The sequence below is a fragment of the Chionomys nivalis genome, chromosome 1 (assembly GCF_950005125.1).
Source record: "Chionomys nivalis chromosome 1, mChiNiv1.1, whole genome shotgun sequence".
NCBI lineage: Eukaryota > Metazoa > Chordata > Mammalia > Rodentia > Cricetidae > Chionomys > Chionomys nivalis.
Genome location: NC_080086.1, coordinates 143531049 through 143552280, shown reverse-complemented (window position 1 = coordinate 143552280; position 21232 = coordinate 143531049). Strand labels below are relative to the sequence as shown.

Below are 21232 nucleotides of genomic sequence, written 5' to 3'. Positions count from 1 at the left end.
ACAATCCTATGAAATTATTCTCATCTGTTTAAACTGAGAGCAAGACTAAAATGCACTGTTTATAATTAACGATTCCAGTTTAGAAAGGATAAAATCTAATCTTTGGAACTTCACCAGAGCAGGGAGAGGAAGTATACAAGATGGACAGTTTGTAAGCATAATTTCAAAAGCTTCACAGTGACAACAATACAATTAATGAACATGAAATGGGCCTTCACTCCTACAAAGTGATAGGATTTGTTTATTTGTTTGTTTTAGCTCACAGATGTATTTGCCCTTGATCTTGAAAAGCGAAGGGAGGCTTTTGTGCTTGCTAAAAAAAACAGATAAACATTGTGTTCTTTTTAATGACTCTGATGACATACATCCAAGTACTTAAAGTGAAGCCTTTTAAAGATACTTGTCTTACTCTATTAACTGGTCTGAAGTCCAGTGCTGGAAGAAGGGAAACGGACAGTCTGTTCCACACTCCCAACTTATTAAAACGGGAAAAGAGGCAAGTTCTGAAGAGAGATGAGTGGAGAAGCCCATTAGCCCTAGTAAACGAGAGGAACACTTCTGTTCAAAAGTCAAATTCAAAATAAACTTAAACCACAAAGTCCAAACCATATATAAGAGTATTTTTATGAACTACAATCCTTACATGAACTCCGGGTTTTCTGATCTTCTTTCTTTTTGCAGGGATGGGACTGGACTCCAGAGCCTTGTACGTGCCAAGCAGGAACTCTCCCTCTCAGCTCTCGTCCAGCTCCAGACTGGTTTTAGGTCAGCGTCTCTGACCTTGCCTAAGATGCTGACAAAGTACGCAAATGAAATAATGTGATGCTATATTTCTGAAAGTTTTGATTGTTGAGAGAGCATGTACGTACACGCCCAAAAGATATAATTCTTATCAAAGGGGAAGAGTTCCCTTATGGATAGGTACAGGGACTTTGGATGCATGGAAGGCAAGTGTCAGACAACAGCTGAATGACAACTGGCACCCTGTATGTTAAGCACTGTAAGCAGAGTTTCCCGGGAAAGGAGGCAGTCTAACTAGACTTACTCTAGAAGCACCTTCTCTCTGACCGCATTAGACACAAACTTAAGAATGCACAACCAGAAGATAGAGGCTCACAGTACCCTTGCTGCCATTTCTTAGCCTCTCCTGCCAACACCTGTGGAACAAAAGGCTTCTCATTAGGATATCAGCTGGACAGAGTTCCTAGCGTGTGGTCAGAATCAAGTAAAAACTAGATGACAGCTGGGCATGGTGGTGTATGCTTTAATCCCAGCACTCAAGAGACAGAGGCAGAATGATCTCTGAGTTCAAGGTCAGCCTGGACTACAGAGTGAGTTCCATGACAGCAAATGCTACACAGAGACATCCTGCCTAAAATAAAACAAAACAAAATCCTAACAGCACAACCCACTTTTTGAAGATGGTCAGCTCTCTAGTCTAACAGCTAGCTGCAGTTCTATGCTGGTCATGTGGTCCATTTACCTGGAAATATAGCAATACCAAAGTGATTTGCACAGAAGCCTGCACATCCAGTAGTGCACTGAGGCATGATGTGCAGTGATGTGAACAGTCTGTTTCTTCAGCTCTACAGCCAACTACAGTGCGATGGGAACCCAGGAGCTCCCTAGAAGAGCTCATGGGACCATATGGCATCTGTAATCACAAATGTGATTTCAAGCATGATGAATCTTGGTTTTCCGCACCTGCAGCCTTCCAACCTTAAGTGGTTGTTATGAGTGACATGTTAGACACACTTCATTAGAGGCACATGCCATGCTATGTGCTAGAGCATATGTTATTTATTCATGTATTGTAAGCTATATAGGATGGTTTACCCAACTGTAAGAATATCTAACACGGGTACAAGCTAGGGAGCTTTGGCATTTAATGGCTGTTAGGATAGGGAAGAGTCAGTTTTCTTTGATGATGTGACTCCTGGTAAACTGAGCACACATCAGTGCAGGCCACACAATCACAAGACAACACAATCTCCAAGACCACACAATCACAAGACAACACAAACTGAGCTCAAAGAGGAAAGCAAGCAAGCAAGGGAGGAAGGGAAGAAAGGAGGGAAGGAAGAGAAAGTTGTGTGGGAAGGGATAAAGGGTGGAGAGGGTCATTATGGGAGTTTGAATGTATTAATTCATGTACATGGTAACTTCTGAGTGGTGTGAACATTATTAATGGATTTAACTTTTTCCCTTTTGCTCATCTGTTTTTATAATTTTATAAAATAAGCATTCTATATTTATATGGAAGATATATAAAGGCAACACTGTCATATACACTATAAAACAAAAGCATGGGCACAGCTGCTGAGATTTGGAACTGGAACAAACATTCATAGCCCATAGTCTGTGCAAGTAACACAGGGCATGTATGATGGTCTAGGGAGGTCAGACATCGCCAAAGAATTCTTGGAAAAAAGAAAGTGGACCTGACTTGGAGCCCTTAGTTAGCTACTTTCTAGCCATAGATTTAGTGAGGGGTCTGTCTTGAACCTCAATTTATGATCAATTGCTTTTAACTTAGATGCAAAAAAGGCCTTTCAAATTGTACTAGAGAGTTATAGAAGTAAAAACCATATGATATGATATTGGCATAAAAACACACATGTTGATCAATGAAATCAAATTGAAGACCTAGACATAAATGTACCTATGGACACCAGGTTTTTAATGAAGTCAGAAATATCCACTGGGGAAAAAAAAGCATCTCCCACAAATGGTACTGGTCAAATGAGAAGTCTGCATGTAGAAGAACGCAAATAGGCCCATATCTATTACCCTTCATAAAACTCAAAACACATCTATTACCCTTCATAAAACTCAAGCCCAAGTGGATTAAAGATGGCATCATGAAACCAGATACAGTGAACCAGATAGAAGAGAAATCAGGGAAGAGTCTTGAATGCATTGGCACAGGAAACAACTATCTGAACAGAACACCAATAGTGCAGGCAGTAAGATCAACAATTAATAAGTGGGACCTCATTAAACCGAAAAGCTTCTGTAAGGCAAAGGACACTGTCAATAAGGACAAAATGGCACCTTACAGAATGAGAAAAGATTTTTATCAACTACACATCTGATAGAGGGCTCACACCCAAGATATATAAAGAACACAAGAAACTGGACAGCAAAAACCCAAATAATCCAATTAAAAAAAATGGGATGCATATCTAAACAGAGAATTTTCAACAGAAGAATCTCAAATGGTTGAGAAACACTTAAAGAAATATTCAACACCTTTAGGCATCAGGGAAATGCAAATCAAAACTACTCTGAAATTTTATCTTATGCCTGTCAAAACAGCTCAGATCAGTAACACAAATGATAGCTCATGCTGGCAAGGATGTAGAGCAAGGGAAACACTCCTTCATTGCTGGTGGAAGTGCAAACTTAGCAGACACTTTAGAATTCAATATGGCAGTTCCTCAAAAAACTGGCAATGCAACTACTTCAAAACACAGCTATACCACTCTTGGACATATACCCAAAGGACACTCCATCCTACCACAAGGATACTTGCTCACCTATATTCATTATGGCTTTATTCATAATATCCAGAAACCAGAAACAACCTTGTTATCTCTCAACAGAAGAATGGGCAAACAAAATGTGGTACACAATGGAGTATTACTCAGTTGCTAAAAAAATGACATCATGAAATTTGCTGGTAAATGGATGGAACTAGAAAAAAAATTCATCCTTAGTAAGGTAACTCAGACCCAGAAAGACAAATGTGTATTCACTTATTTGTAGATAGTACTAAATAATAACCAAACTACAATCCATAGACCCAGAGAGGTTACAGAGGAAGATCCTAGAGGATGCATGGATCTCCCTAGAAAGGGGAAATAATAGATTTTACAGATGAAGCAGGGTGGGTGGGGACAGGAGCAGGAGGGATCAGGTGGTCGGGTAAAGGGGATGGGAGGGAAAGTGTACAGGAAGAGATGGCTACAATTGGGGGTTTGGAAGAGACAGTGTGGAAACCTAGTGCAGTGGGAACTTTCTGGAGTCTATGAAGTTGATCCTAATGAGGATTCCTAGTAATAGGGAATATGGAGTCTGAACTGGCCATCTCTTATAGCCAGGCAAATCTTCCAGGGCTGGGACTAGGTTGCATTCTATTGCATTGTTGGCCAAGCAGGTCCCATGGAGATCCCCAAACAACCCAGGCTGATGTTAGGACAAAGGGTTATTCTCCAATCTGACCATGGGGACCATTGCTGAGGACATTTGCATGTGGAGAGGTCAAGCTGGTGCTCAAATAGAGCCTTCATCCCTATGTTCTAGCATTTTTAATATGGAAATACTCTTCAGGCTAGTGAAAGAGAAACGCGAATACCAACCTAGTCATAAAACCTTTGACCAACAATCTGTCCTACCTGCAAGATGTGCTGAAGTAATGGTGGAACAGAACTTGTGGGAATGGCCAACCAATATTTGGTTTAACTTGAGTCCCATGCCAGGAGAGGGAACCCATACCTAATACTGCTTGGATGGCCAGGAACTAGAGACTGGATAACCCAGAGATTTATGGTGGAACAAAATATGACTGGTTAAAAAATCAACTAAATGACTCCTAATGATATTCTGCTATACCCATAGGTCTGTGTCCAGTTGTCATCAGAAAGGCTCCTCTGGCAGCAGACGGGAATAGATGCAGAGACCCACAGCCAGATAATTTTGTGGAGAGAGATATTTAAGTTGGATGTCTCTATTGGGTTCCTCTCCTTCAAGCTCAGGAACCCCACAGAAGATGGCAGACTGTAGGAATCAGAGGGGTTGGGGATACCAGGAGAACATGGTCCAACAAATCAACTATGCAGGGTGCATATGGCCTCACAGAAGCTAAAGCAATCACAGGGCCTGCAGGGGTCTGCATTAGGTTCTCTGCATATATGTGATGGTTGTTAGCTTGTTTTTGTGGGACTCCTAACTGTGGGAGTGTGTGTGGGGGGTGGTATTTCTGACTCTATTGTCTGCTTCTGGAAACCCTTTCCTCCTATTAGGTTGCCTCACCCAGTTGTGAGGGTATGTGTATAGTCTTATTGTAACTTATTATGCCATGTTTGGTTGATATCCTAAGGAGGCCTGATCTTTCCTGAAGGGAAAAAGAAGAGGAGTGGATCTGGGGGAGAGGAGGAGGGGAGCTTGGAGGAGTGGAGAGAGAGGAAACTGTGTACAGAATCTATACAATTATATAAAAGAAGAATATTTTCAATAGAAAATGGTTGTTTAACTTTTCTTTCTAATACTATAGCCTTTGGGGGTTGGCAATATCTTCTGCTCACAACATGTGGAGAAACTGCAGAGCACACTTAGTCACAACAGCATAGTCCCTAGAAGAGTCAAGTGGAATGGGAGCTGCTTCAAGAATGACACAGAATGTGCTGGAGCCTGTGTAGAATTCCAGCAGATGTCAAGAACTGCTGTCACTTCAGAAGCTGTGTTACAGCTGATCAGCCTGGGATGTGGTGAAACTAGAGAAGACGAAAGGACAGGCACCAGAGCAGAGGACCCACCTCACACGGTCCACACGCCAGTGCTCTGAGAAGCAGTCTCTTTCTCTTCTCACTTGCTTTTCATATTGGTCTATTGTCACAGCGGCTTGGATATTTCCATTACACATGAGTTAGGAGCTCTGGACCCAGTGCTTCTACAGCTGCTCGTTCTGTAGCCATGCATTCGCCTTGTGAGTGTCAGAGCCAGGGCAGGAACATACCTCAACCAAGAGAGTGCTGGACCCAGGGCTTCTACAGTTCATCATGCAGCCATGCATTTGCCTTGTGAGCATCAATGCCAAGGATGTAATATGCCTTAATCAAGAGAACTCTGATGTTAGAAGGCAACACCTGATTCTCGGAAGACACAGGGACTGAGACAAGTTAATACTGTATTCTATATCCAGGCAGTATCCAGGCTTTCTGCAAGCAGGAGGAATCCAAAATCGCCTTTAACAAAGATGAACTTCGGGGGCTGGAGAGATGGCTCAGAGGGTAAGAGCACTGGCTGCTCTTCCAGAGGTCCCGAGTTCAATTCCCAGCAACCACATGGTGGCTCACAACCATCTGTAATGAGACCTGGTGCCTTCCTTGCCAGCAGTGCATTGGATGCTTAATAAATAAATAAATCTTTAAACAAACAAACAAACAAACAAAAAAACAAAGACGAACCTCTGTTGACGAGGACTGTCATGTGGTCATTTCTACCTCCACGGTAAAGAATATGTGGCAGATAAAAGCTCTGTCAGTCTTAGAATATAACTGAGGATTTAAACAAACCAGTGAGGTAAATCACTTGTGATGCTCATACAAAGCACGCCTCTGATGACTTCACGTAAATACTCCGATCAGCTCTGAGCACCATGCGTGCACTCCAATACATGGACCATGTAAGACAGAAGAAAGAATTCCGCTGATTTTGGAAATTCAAGTTGGGTTTTACACTTTCACTTTCTGCAAAGATCTCGTGGTTTGGTGGACTCACACAGAGAGGGGCTGCAGGAACCAAAGAATTCACAGAACTTCCTCAGTTCCTGAGAGCTCCCGAGTTTGTTAAGTTACTTGGATGCTATCTCAGCTGCTTTATTCCTGGACTGGGAGCAGAGGTGACTGCAAATTTATAATTGAAGAAGCTAAACCTTGAGTTGTTCCAAACAACTCAAGTTGCAAACATGGAACGAATCTGTCACCTAAATCTTGTCTTACTGGTGTGCTTTCTAATTTGCTCCTAAATACTAAGCAACCTAGAGACCTTCATTTGTGTCTGAAGGCACTTTTCATCCCGTACAGCTTTATAACCAGTCTCCTGAACTACTTGTGTGTGTTTTCAAAAGCATGTGCATAGTATGCAAATGTTAAGCCATGCAGAAGCCCAGCCAAGTCACCTGCAGAGAACATGAATAATAGCACTGGTCACAGGGCCATACGACCTGCTGTCAAGTGCTGGGGAAGGCCAAGGATGTTCCTGTAATCTGTACCTTCTGAATGGTTTCTCATTCTGAACACATGAAGCCCAGAGATGGGTCTCACAAAATACAACATGAAAGTCACAAATAAGGCACTGAGTGTCTCAGCTGGCTTCTTAAGACAAAAGTCACCCAAGCAGCAGCCTGAGCCGGAGACCACAGCAGACCAATAGGTTAAGTAAAATGTTGCCAGCCTGAGGTGCAGAAACAAAGGATGTGATGACCTCATAGGACATGATCTTACCAAAATGAAATGTCAGCCTATAGTGGCTCCAAGGACAGAATAAACAGTCACCATTTCCATTGCTGGATATTCATATCTAATTTGGTATACTGGCAAAGAAGGAATGTTCTACTTTCCATATCCCAAGAGAGAGCTGAACATTTTCCTAGGGGTGACTTATTAAATCTAAAGAACACAAGGGTAGAGGCATGTCTGCAGCACTTCATCCAGGTGCATCTCACTTCCCAGAGCTAGGAACACATATGCTCTGCATGGGTTGAAATATGACCTCCCAGGTGTGAAGGCCCAGTAAATGAACCAGTGTGGAGAACGCAGTAACTCCTCTTCAGAAGGCAGACATTTGCTGAGGTCAGAGTGGTAGTTAATGCAGGAGACAGCCTTGACTCTTCAGCTTGTTATATACCATCTTCACTGTGTCCATTTGTTTAATCAATGGCCACGTTCCGTTCTTACTCTATGCCAGAGCCCATGCTCGGTATCACTTTTGCTAGCTGACACACTCATGCTCGGGCCCAGTTAATTTACTGACTGGATTCACTCTCTGACCTCTCTTCATGTTTACCTTTCCAGCAATGACAAATTATGTAGTCTCCAGAGTGCTAAGCAGGAGCCTCCTCTGGACACTTCTTCCAACACATCTTGGCATGAGAACCCACACTTCTTGGTTTCTAAGCTCATTTTCCTCTGTAATCAAATTGGCCCACATCGTCTTTACATTTCTCTACCAGTTTCTCGGCTCCTCTAAGATTTACTTATTCAGCATCTCACTGATCTCATCACATGTACCCCCAGGCACTGTGCTGAAAAATGGCCTTTCTCTTGCACAGTTTGTGGAAATATCAATTACTGCAGTCATTATGGAAAATATGGAGGGTCCTAAAAATTAAATACAGAACTATCTATCATGTTATCCCATTTGGATGTAGATAACTTATATACCCAAAGAAAACCAAGTCATTGTTTTGAGGGGTATTCATGCTCAGTCCAACATTACTGACACCGGGTGAATGGATGAAGAAATGACGGTCCATACACTCCATGGCTACACCTGTAAAATGAGGAAATGCCTCCACATACTGAAAGACGTCTATAGAAAGTCCACAGTCTACGTCATAGTGGAGGGGATGGAAAGCTTCCTAAGCCCTGGAAGAAGACACGGGTGCCCGATTTCAACACTTTCATTCAATAGAATACTTGGAATCCTGACCACAGAATTCAAGCAGGAGAAAGAAATGAATTATAAAGGAAGAAGTTATTCTGTCATTAGAACATAAGGGCTGAACAACTTGATAGTCCCAAACATCCAAATCTCCAGACCTCTAGAGAACTTCACTCTTTCTACCACAGACAGTCAAGATTTTGGAGACAGAGCTTCTTTGAGGAGGTTCCTTACTAGTAAAATTAAATTGAAAAACAAAAACTACCCTATGTATATTTTTTAAGCAAAGAAGTTATTTTATTTATTTATTTACTTTTATCAGTTTTTAAGGATATCATACAATAAATGTGCTTCATCATGGCATCTTCATACATACATGCCCTTATACTTTGTTTTCACTCTTTCCCTTCTTTGACTATGCCCTACCCTGCTTCTGACTCTAGCTTCTTCCTTTTCTTAGTTCATCTGCTTTCCTAATGCAAGTATTACACTGTCTCTAATTTTTTTTTTTTTTTTTGATTTTCGAGACAGGGTTTCTCCATAGCTTTTTGGTTCCTGTCCTGGAACTAGCTCTTGTAGACCAGGCTGGTCTCGAGCTCACAGAGATCCGCCTGCCTCTGCCTCCCGAGTGCTGGGATTAAAGGCGTGCGCCACCACCGCCCGGCACACTGTCTCTAATTTTAAATCTAGGTCATATATATAAAAGAAAACATCCACTATTCCTTTTTCTGAGTCTTACCCCATTCATCTTTAAGTATTTTTTTTTCTGAAAGGCAAATAAAAAATGATCTGAAGTCACTGTGTAGGCATCAGAAGACATCACTGTCAGCATACATATCTATGGGTAAACCTAGTAGTGATGATGATAATGATGACAACGTGTTTCCCCTGGAGAAACTTTCTAGTGTGTATGCACTCTACTGAGAAGTTCTCATAGGCATGCTACTGGTGGGATGGCTCAGGGCCATGGTGGAACTTACTTCTCTAAGCGCCTGTGAGTCCTGATTAAATGCTACTCTGGCAGCTGCTTGAGCGCTTGATCCTGAGCTTCAAGCCATGTGGTGCTGCCTGACAGCTCATGTCAGTTGCTCTGTTCTGTAGCTCTTGTTTCGAGGGCTGTCTCGTAGAGGAAGGGCACTGGAGGTATCCCAAATTTGATTTTATGATCACAGAAACACTGCATCTGCTTCCTGCTGGCGGCATAACTGGCTGCCTCGTATTTACTTAAAACAAACTGTGACTGAAGAGAAATTGTGAAAGAAATCTTAGTGCATCAGACTCGGCAAGTGAAAGGGAGGACCAGCTAAGGAGGAGAAACCACTGACACAACGGAGGGCGGTTTTGTTAGCTTCGGTCGCTGAATCGGACTTTGGACAAAATCACTCATTATTCAAACCAGATGTCAATTTTGAAACATGCACTTTTAAATATGTAATATTAAAAACCAGGCAAAGTGTCACTTAATGAGAGCACATTTGAAGTTCACAACGTTGTTCTGAGAGAGAACTGGATATAGGAAAGCTGTCCTCAAAAGTCTACAGCTCGAAGCAATTCTCTGCCTTTTAAAATCATGTGACAAAAGAAGCAAGAAATGCCACAGTGCACTTGAGACAGTATTAACTCCACAGCAATGCCAGTGCTTTAGTAGCGATTAGTTCCAAACATGGATTGCTGCTAGTTTGAATGATCTGATGAGCACGTTCACAAAGTGTGAGTTACCCAGAACTTTAGGATGGTGGCCAGATAAGACCTGAGTAGGGGGTGAGAAGGAGCCAGAGTGACAGAAGCCAATCCATTGTGTCCATGGAGGTCTGTATCAAACATAAAACTCAACATCGTCCTTATGAGGAGCAGAGCCTGCTTGGCCCTGGGCAGATGTAAGAGCACAGTGTTGAGAACTGAGCCCAGGAGACTCTTGACTTTGGCATCTGGATAAACTCCTGAAGGGGGAAGCGGTCTCCTCTCCCTATGGAGCTGTTCGAGGTGGTGGTTTCTAAGTCCTGGGAATCTACCCCAGTGAACTGCTGTCCTACAAACAATGACGGTTTGCTGCTGTACGGAAACAACACAGCCTTGCAGAGAGGGAAAAGATGCATCTTCATTTCACAACCAGGATCAAAGAGGCAGAGGGAATCCCTATGGACTAACAGTTGAGCCACCTCTCCATGTCTTGACTCCTCCCCCGCCCCCATGATGGGCATGAGTCTCTGAAAAACTATCACCAAAGGCCACTAGAGAGCAACCGTGACAGCCCAACAAACACATTCTTTCTGGTGTTAGGTGTGCTCTTGTGACACTTCCATACAAGACCAATGCAAAACAAAATCTCTATTCCTACAAATCCTGTTCCCCAATCCACGGTGAGCTAGGCTCCTGCATGCATGCATCTATCCTGTAATACTTACAGGGCAGAGTGTGTCCACAACCCATTTTACTGAATCGTGAGGATTACAGAAGTAGGCAACTTGACTGAACTCCAGGCACTAGGTCAATGGCAGCCAGTTTTTCCCCAGCATTTTCCATACACTACTAGCACTCACAGGAACACTAGGGTAAGAGTTACCAGCTGATAATATCTTTTCAGCCTAAGAGCTACAAGAGCAGCTCCAACTCCTGAAAATAACTAGTGTCTTCTATCAGAAGTAACCCTGTCTCAACACAACAGCCCCGTGGGAATCTAAGTGAAAGATGAGCCTTCCCAGTGCAGCTAGGTTGGAAATTCTTCCAAAATCTCATTTTTTCTTTCTAAAAATCTTTGCTCCATGGGTCTTGGTTGTTCTGTTTCCTACTCCTCTTTTCTCTTTTGAGCAAAACTTTAAAACCTCAGGAGCAGAGGAGAAGGCTGATGAGAAGATTAGTATTAGGAGTAATCCACAGAGAGGGTCACCGAAGTGAGAGCCAGGGGAGAGCCCACGGGGAACTTCATGACTCCAGCTTGTGGCCCTCCTAGATCTGGCTACCTTCCACCTCCGAGCCACCACCTGACACATTTACCTTCTGGAAGCATGGGCATCCTGCCATCTTGGACAAATCTGCTGTCTGGATTGAACATAAATTCCTCCCACTTATCCGATCTAAACTAGGCCTGGGAACCAGAGCCCCCTACACCGTCCAGGCTCCTGCAGTTTCCACAGTGTACCTGTCATTTTTTGTTGTTGTTGGTGGTGGTGGGGGGGAAGCTGCCTGTGTAAAGCCAGAATGTTCCAAAAAATTTGTCCTTAACCAAGGAAGATCTAAAAGTTCAAGCTAGCTTTTCTCAGTAAACAGACCACATAGAAGTACCCCAGGCAAACAGAACAAAACATGACAAATTTCAATTTTCCCAATGATTTTAGAGATTCTGCTGGGAGTGTCAGAATCTGGATGCATAGTGGACAGCACTTGTACTGGCTTTGAGGAACCCAGGTCTGCTATGGAACCTCAGAAGGTATCTAGTATCAAATGGCTAAGTATAAACATGGACAAAGGAGAGGCTAGAAAATGGGACGGGGGCTATGGTGTAGCTCAGTGATGGAGTGCTTGCCGAGAATAATGAAGGCTCTAAATTCACTGTGCAGTGCCACAAGGAGAAAAGGAGAAAATGAGAAGAGGAAAAAGGAACAAGGAATGCTTCACCAGACCTGGGCTTGCAGGATAAGAAGGAGGCACTGGAGCCGAGGTGAAGAGACATTGCAAACAGAAAGCACAAGGGGTTTTAAAAACCAAAAAACTCCTATTTATGAAGTCCAGAGAGTAAAGAACAACAGCCCTTGTCTAGGGCAGGTAGGGATGGGAAAGGAAGATGTCTTGGACTGTTATAATGGTCTCCAAGAAAGAGGAGAGTCAAAGCACCATTTAAAACCAGGAATGACATGATTATGATTGGGTTGTACTTTTGTTTCTATAGTAATTCTGGCAGATACACTAAGAATGGGCAGGAGACTACATCAGCACTATGCAAACAAAATAAAGTGAAAGCCACAGAGTCAGGCCACACATGTAATTTTAAATGTTCTAGCAGCCACATGTAAAGTAGGAAAGAAGAAACTAAATTAATACAATAATATATTTTAAGTTCCCCAATCCAAATTATAATCATTTAACAAGTAACTAATACCTTTAAAATCATGACTGAAGTAGTTTATGACCTCTATTTTACTAAGTTTTCTGAAACAGACACCCTCAAAGTACATCTCAGTTTAGACAAGCTACATTTCAGATACCCAATTTCCCAATGTGCCTAGTGGTCACCATCCTCCACTGCATGGCTAGGGAAAGAACACACATCCCCCAGTCAGGCTGCTGCAGTCCATGGCTCAAACAGATGAATTCTAGGGTAGTGTTCCGCGGACATACAGTTGAAAACATGTAACTTCATGTGACACAGATGTGTTGGAAGGGGTTTGCCTGGTAATGAAAGGATTAAACGGAGATGGGGTGGGGTAGATGAGGGCAGGAAAGGTGTGGGAAGAGCATTAACTCAAGCTAAGAATTGTGCTTTACTAACTAAAAAATACAGCTGTGGGGGGGGGTTTGAAAGGGGGTGTCCTGCATAAGTGGGTAATGCAACCCAGAAAACATAGTATTTTGTTTTTAAGATTTATTTTACTGTTTAATTATGTGTCTCTGTGTGGGTATGTGGACATGAGTGCAGGTGACTATGGGGACCAGAGGTTTCAGATGCTTGTAGAGCTGCTGAGAACCAAACTCTGGTCCTCTCTAAGTACAGTACATTCCCTTAATGCTAAGCCCTCTCTGTAGCCCAAAGCTATAGGTTTTTAAACAATGTTCCAAAAGATCCAAGTGCCAGGTACAGATTACCTCCCTCTGAGCTAGTCCCAGAGGATCCCAAATAATACAGGCTACTGGCACTGCTCCTGGTTGCCCACCAGAACTAGATAGTGGCTGAAGAACAAAGAGAAAGCAAGCTGGAACTGCCTTGGAGGCTCCCCACATTGGCTGATGTTCACAGCGCCTAAGCAGGCTGTAGAGAGAGAAAAGTCATCCATGGTTCTACTTAACTGTAGACCCTGTGTGCTACAATACCAACCTGCAAGGCAAGATACGACTATGGTACAATAGTTGCATAACTGCTTGGGGTAGAACACTCTTCCACGGAGTATAATACCTGGTTCTGTCCAAAAGTCTGGGGAGGTCACAGGCCCTTGGTGGAGGATGTCTACAATTTTGTTTTGCTAAATGGATATATTCTAAATATCTATTTATACTTATAGATTAGTGTTGCTCTCAGTCTTGGGCAGAGAAGCTTCCTTTTACAATGAAAAACAACAATTAATGTAGAGATTCACAGTTGGTCATAATACTAAGTAAGAATGAGTGACTGCTCTGGGCTTAGCCCTAAGCAGAATATCTACATTGTCCTTAGGCCCACAGAGCAGTGTGGAAGTAGGTGGGAAGAACGTGAGAGGCAGAAGATGGAGAAGAGCACTATGAAATGCTGTCTTTTGGACGTGACATGGCCATTGCACTCATGACCCACAGGGGCTGTTGTTACCTGCTCAAGATCTGCACAAGATTAGGCTATCGACATGAATGGCAGAGGGGCTTGTGCTGCCCATCCCTTCCCGAGGACTGCTGGAGGAAAGGGGCCATTTTCTTCAGTGGTGTAGCCTCTGGTAAATTGACCATGCTCTAGTAAACAACTCCATACCTGTGATTATACAAGCAGCTCTAATTGAACTCAGCGAGTCACAAACAAAAATGACATAAAAGTAGAAGAGACGGTTCAGAGGTTAAGAGAATTGGCTGCTCTTCCAGGGGTCCTGAGTTCAATTCCCAGTAACCACGTGGTGGCTCACAACCATCTGTAATGATGAGATCTGGTGCCCTCTTTTGGGGTGTGCATAACAAATAAAGAAATTTTTTTAAAAAAATGGAGTGGGAAGGGATAAAAAGGGTGATTGGGGATGAATACTATCACAGTACATCTTAAACATGTATGAAATTAATTTTAAAAAGTATGACTTTAAAAACTTGTTTTGACTAGGAAATAATTTACACAGTTCAAAAATATAAAGATTATGATAGCACAAGGCTCTACTGACTCTCCACTCAAGTGGTAACCTGCATGGACAACATCCTCCAGTGTTTCTCCATGCAGATATAAGGAGAAATGAATAAGGTCAAACTTTGCCTCCTTTCTACATTAAAGGAAGCATCCTACATACTGTTCATTCTTTGCTTTTTTCAATGAATGAGCCTGTTTGGAGATCTTCACGGATCAGCGCAGAAAGCATTTCCACGCTCTCTTTAAACTGTTGCACCGTGTTTCACTGTATAGACGGATCATGGTTTATTTAAGTAGCTATCCACTAATGGATATTGAATCTCTTCCAACATTTTCTAGTACAAACAATGGTCTAATGGAGAACTTTCTATGTGTATCATTTATAAGCATTCAGAAATATCAACAGGAAGAACTGCCAGAGCCAGACTGGGTCAAAGGGTAACTGCATGTAATCCCAATAGGTACTGCCAACTGCCTTCACCAGGGCTATGCCATCAATGTTCCCATGAGAAATACAGTACAGATCTTCCCCACGTCAATGATACAACTGTCATTCTTTAGAATTTTTCAGATAGAACAAAAAGTGTTAGTCCTGCAAAGCTTCAATTCACATTTTTCTGATTTCGTGGGAAGGTTTCGTGTCTTCTTAGATTTAGAAATGGCAGTGCAGTTCTTGTATGAACAATCTGCTCCCGCCACTGGCCTCTTTCCTACTGCCCTGAGAGGGAGGCATGCTTTCTATAGACAGATTTTCATATGTGTTTTGATTTTTTATTTTACTATATTTAAATTTTTTGAATTGAATCAAATTATTCATTTATTTTATGGTTTTAAATTTTAAGTCACATATAAGAATCTCTTATAGTTCAGGACTCTAAGGACATTGCTTGTATTTTCACATAGTTCTTTTTCATTTTAAGCAGGTACAAATATACATTCATACTTGAATATCTTTGTTAAAAAATGCCACTGTTGGGACTGAAGGTATAATGTGTGAGGCTCCTAGTTCGATCCTAAATACCAATTCAGTCACACATAAAAAAAAAATCAATTTTTACTTTTTATAAGTGAGGTAGATTTGACGTTTTTTTATTCTCATTTTGATTTCTCCTGTTTTTTCTTTGTCAGAATTCTTTTGAATAACCATTAATCATCACATTAAAGGAATTTATTCAGTTGGAGTTTATTTGAACAGTGTGAGAAATGAAATCAATTTCCAATATATCCAGAGAAATATTTACTAGGCCCAATACCATATATAAAATGTATTCGTACTATCTGGGGATAGTGACATCAGTTCCTACAAAGGTCAAAATTGAAAGTAAGATTTTATGAATGCTATAGTGTTTGTCCAGACGCGACAGAGGTGGACAGCTGGTGCTCTTCCGCTAACTCTGGGGATGCCAGTGTGTGAAACTGCCCTCATCCCGCCACCATCGTGTCACTGAATCTTCCCTCTTCTCCTCTCCTCCCATGTGATTGTCTGGGGTGGGAAAACAGGGTTGTCCATTCATGCCAGTCCTTATGATGATGACCCATGGTCTTCAAGGGCTGATCTTGGCCTCAAGCCCTGGCTGAGGAGGAAAGAGATCCCCTTAGCCCAGTAGATCGAAGGTCCTTAACACTAAGCTGTTCAAGAGGAAGCTTGACATGGAGAGACACATTACAGACTGCCATTCAAAGTTTATAATTTTGAGAACATTATATTATTTTTCACAATTTGTTTAAAGCAGAAGAAATCCAACATACAACCTGACAAAATTCTTACCAATGACAGAGTTCACTTTATGTTTTTGTGTGATAATTGGTGTGGTGTCAGAATTGTGACAAAGGAAGAACAGAGAAAACAGGAAGCTGAACTGGAAAATGGCTCATCTCAGCTGGAAGAGTATAAAAGGATCTTCTTGAGATTTCAGATAAGTAAAATACAGAACGTTATGAATGTGCATCGTCCTTGCCAATCTTTCCTGCAGAGTTCCAATTTTAGAATAGAAAGCACGCTGCACAACAAGCACACATGATGGTATTTTAAACAAGATTTTGACATTCTCAATTATTTCCGCTTCCTGCAGTTTCTTGAGAGCTCAATGGTGCTAGCAAATTAAAGCCTAAGTCCACAAATTTCCAGATAACAGGCCCCCTGTTCCTCTTACTTCCTGTCTATATGAAGGTTTCACAAGGTTTCTCTTAGCAGCCTCTGGCCAGGGTGGGTGGCCTGAAGGGGGACAGTTGGTGCTTCCAGGTAATGATAAAATAGAAATACAATTAACAATATCTACAGTGCAAAACAGCAATTCCTCAACTACAATTATAACTTGGAATTGACTGGTAGTGTCTGGAGGTATCACACACATTCCATGTCTGTATCAAGGCTTCTTTCCTGTGTCTACAAGCAAGGAGGAAAGTGTCACTGAAATGACAACTGGTGCCCGTTTGTTCCCTCAGTCTTATGAATGTGAAAGGCCAGTTTATATGTTGTTTAAGCTGGGAAAAAAAGTCAAATGTAACAGTGGCTGTGTACACGTGGCCAGTACCTAAGGTCTCATGCTTATACCTTTCCCTGTGGGATCTGGCAGAACACAGCAAAAAAATTGTTTAACTGAACAAAATATATAAGCCCGCATGTATCAGGTTAAACGCTCTGCAGGTGCTGTGCAGTCAGGATTGCATATGGCACATTAAATGTGTACCTTCAACCTGTAATCACCCTTCGTGGTTTGGTCTTTTAGGATGCCTGAGTCCCACGACTGCAAAAGCTGTCAAAATTTGTCTTTAAGTTAGTTTGAGGCCTACAGGCTGGACTGGTGCCAGTATTCACAAGGAACAAAAAGGTTTCAAGACCAACGAATATTCTTTGCATTCATGAAAACTTTTGAGATAAAAGACTTTTGACCTAGCAGCAGCTAGCAAACAGGGGTGTTTATTTAGGCTTAATCAATGAATTATTAAAATCTGAGGGAAATGAAACTAGTCTAAGCTCCAATTTTAAATCTGAAATCTGCACCTTCCTTTGTGAAAGAAATGAAAGTATGTCTGAGTCATGAGAGCATTCCACTAGGCTCCTAGGACAGGACATCTTCTCCCTAACCTGCCCACTCAGCCCACCACATCTGGAACATCCTCTGCAACAGCACATGTGATTATCTGACCCTAGTTACAGAACTCACCACAGTGACCTGGGTCAGTCTGACAGGAACTGTTGACCCAGTTCTGGGCGCTTTCACGACTCTTCTTCTGCAAATGGTTCCTGTAATCATGGTGTGGTTGAGCCAGAGTTGGACTTAAGGGGCCTCCCAGATGTACATGGAAGAACACATAGGCAGAGAGGCTTGTCGTCCATTACCCCTCCATGTGTGACAGATGACACAAAGTCCCAGCTCCTCACCGCAGGTTCATTTCAAGCATCAGCTCACTGTTCACTGGTTCATGCTTTATGTCATCAGCCCCTACAGAGGTATGTGAACAGGTACATCTCCATATGGCCAATAAAGTAAGGTCAGGAAAAAGTGGCTTCAGAAAATGTTCCAAAAGGACAAAATAACAAACAAAAATAGGGGGAAGAGTAATAACACTGTTTATGGTCAGATCTGACCTAAACAGAGAAGTCAACCAAACTTCCTGCAGCCCTTCTGGCCATCTCTATTGTTTGATAACAAAGCAACAACTGAGCAGAGGGAATGGGAAATGGCAACATATAACATGCCTGCTATCGGTTGACCGTGTTTTCCTAAAATTGTTGAAAATCTAATTCCTGTGCCCAGAATGCAACCCTGACATTTAAGAGGTGATTACAATGAGGCCCTTAGGGTAAGCCCAAATTCAATCTGAATTTCAAGAGATTAAGACTCAGGGAGAGTCCTGGACTGTGCATGCACAGAGACCAGACCATGTGAGGACACAGCAAGTTAGGAAACCTGCAAATTAGAAGAGAGGCCTCACAAGAGAGCCTTGCTCTTGGACTTACCCTGCAGGAACAATGTTTCTGATTTTTAAACCACATAGTCTGAGATTTTTATGTCAGGGAAATCATAGCCCGTTCAAACACTGTGCTCTTGACAGAAGGGAATGGCCCCCCGCCTCCTCAGTTTTTCACGGTCCTCCATGGTACATGCTGCAGAGGGGGTTAGGTTGAAATTTTACTTCACAGCTGCTTTTAAATTCTACGTCCTTTGCACTTTATCTTCAGAACTCAAACTCCAAAGACATGAACCACGCAATACAAAAGCAGATTCTATTTTGCCTTCTGGAGCTTGGCTTTGTGTGATGACCATTAACTAAGCTGAAGAATCAGAGGGGTCTGTATGCAACATCTAAATCAAGTGTTTGAAACACACTGAAACCCATGTGAATAGCAACCAATTTTACCTCCTAGTGAGCATTTTAACAGGTCAATACAACAAAATAGCAAACTGTGAAGTGCTGTTACTACTGAATGCAACTACCCAGTTGACTAAGCTCAGACAGGAACAATAATAGCTAAAAGAACATTTATTCTTCAGAAGAACCCAGGCTATCATGTAAAATAAAGTCATAAAAATCAAAATGTATTACATAAAAGACAGAACCTAGTCTAGTCTACAAACCGTGGAAGAAAAGAGCAAAATAAAATGCAGCTGAATGTGTAATCAGCTGTCTGTCACTTTCTGAATAGGGCCTAATATTCTAATTATTAGCCACTATCCAGAGAAGGGGCAATTATGGAACAGGGAAGATTGCTTTTATTTTTATTTTTTTTTGTTATTCACAATTTAGAAGGCCTTCACAAAAATATAACTCAGTATCCATAAACTATAAAGGAAAAGACTGATTAACAGTTAAAATTCAACTTTCCTCCTAAAGCATTAAAAAAAGAAAAGCTTTGAAGTTGTATTGACAGATATGACTAACAATTGTAATCACAGAAATAAGTGTAGTAAAACGATAATTTGTCTGTCACAATTTCCCAAGAGAGAAAAGTAGAGCACCGGCAGCTGAATTCTGAAGCTAAACGAAAGCTGAGACAGAATCCAATTTTTAATGAAATGTGGAGCATTATTAATTGGTTTCCTAGCAACAGCCAGGCTAAAATTACTTAACATGTCTGCTCAATCAGATGCAAATTTGAGTGTTATCCTTTAAATGTTGATTATACTTGGTCTTTTCAGATGCAAATCCAATGTGTAAAGTGAAAATAAATGTTGATAATGCTGATACAAAAAGATCCCCTGATTAACACCATTGGGTTGTAGCAGCGACAGTGGAGGAGCTTCCCTGAGAAGACCTCAGGCTGTCTGGTGGCCATCTTGTCTACTGTCATCCTTCACCTGTCCTCCCTGTCCTGCACCAGGCCTGTTCTCACTCCAGGGCAAACATTCAGTGACACTGCTGATTCTCCTAGGGGCTACGTGAGAGATGAATGATGCTATCAGTTTAGAATTCAACCCAGGGGACTGAATTAGGGGACTGCACCTAAGCCCAGTGTTGATTTCATTATGGATTTTATGGATGGAACAAGACCTTTGGTGATACAGTCACATTTCCTGGAGGCTCAGATAAGGCAGCCTTTTTCAGCTTTCTGAACTAAGTCAAGACTCTAAACAAGAGTGGCATGCTCCATAGTCAGAGTTGACAACAGGAAGGGATAAGAGGCACAGAGGAAGATGGGTGTGTAGGGTAAGTCTAAAAACACATTCTAACCTCACTTGTCTTTCAGTAGACGTTTTAAAAATTCACTAAATTTAGCAAGGCATGATAGCTTTTATCTGATATTTGAGGAGTCAGGAGGCTGAGACAGGAGGACTGCCATACTCTGAGGCCAGTCTAAGCTACATATTGAGTTCTAGACCAGCCTGGGCTACAAAATTTGTCTGAAGAAACCAAAAACCAACCTCCCAAAGGAAACAGTCGCTACTGCTGGGAGGCCATGCAGTTGAGCTCTACACCGTCAGGCTCCAGCTAGCTTCGCTGTAAAAACACTTCTATGTGTGGCCAATGATGACTATGGGGGACCTGAAGGCACTTTCACCAAAGCACTAACTCTTGAATCTGCAGGTGTGCAGTGACTACACGGGTGACAAACCTTGGTGTCTGCCTCCTTTGCTGCCTTAACCAGTAAGGCAGATTCCTACTTATCGCTGCATGCTGACAAAGTATCTAGAAGTGTTTTGACTGAGATATCCTAGGAGGTTCATCTGACTTAAATCTACTTAATCTTTGTCACTCTTTGTATGGTTAAAGATGTCAAGATAAGAGTAACTAAGACAATGTCCCACTTCAGGTCCATTGTGTAGAGCCCAGAGGTCTCACCATGGGCTCCTCCTTCCTTCCCTTTAAGTCTTCTACCACAGCACAGCTCCCAAGGATATACTTTACTCCCATCTTCTTTGGTTTGCTGGTTTCCCAAATGACTTCTTTTTTAAATTTATTTATTTATTTATTTATTTATTAAAGATTTCTGCCTCCTCCCCGCCACCGCCTCCCATTTCCCTCCCCCTCCCCCAATAAAGTCCCCCTCCCTCGTCAGCCCGAAGAGCAATCAGGGTTCCCTGCCCTGTGGGAAGTCCAAGGACCCCCCACCTCCATCCAGGTCTAGTAAGGTGAGCATCCAAACTGCCTAGGCTCCCACAAAGCTAGTACATGCAGTAGGATCAAAAACCCATTGCCATTGTTCTTGAGTTCTCAGTAGTCCTCATTGTCTGCAATGTTCAGCGAGTTCGGTTTTATCCCATGCTCTTTCAGACCCAGGCCAGCTGGCCTTGGTGAGTTTTTTTACTGGCTACACAACAGGACCCTGGCTCACTGGATCCTTTTGAATGTCACACAGCCAGACCTGGATTTGCTTATAGATATATCTCATTCACA

At 42.2% G+C, this 21232-nt stretch overlaps 1 protein-coding gene and 1 non-coding gene across 2 annotated transcripts in view; both read right to left on the bottom strand.

Moving 5' to 3' along the window:
- Nucleotides 1-21232, bottom strand: part of Jazf1 (JAZF zinc finger 1) — a 309997-nt gene that overhangs the window by 233091 nt on the left and 55674 nt on the right. The gene's annotated exons all lie outside the window — the stretch shown is intronic.
- On the bottom strand, nucleotides 15870-16009 carry LOC130889852 (small Cajal body-specific RNA 20). The gene has a single exon (XR_009058652.1). It is a non-coding gene; the product is annotated as a small Cajal body-specific RNA 20 (non-coding RNA).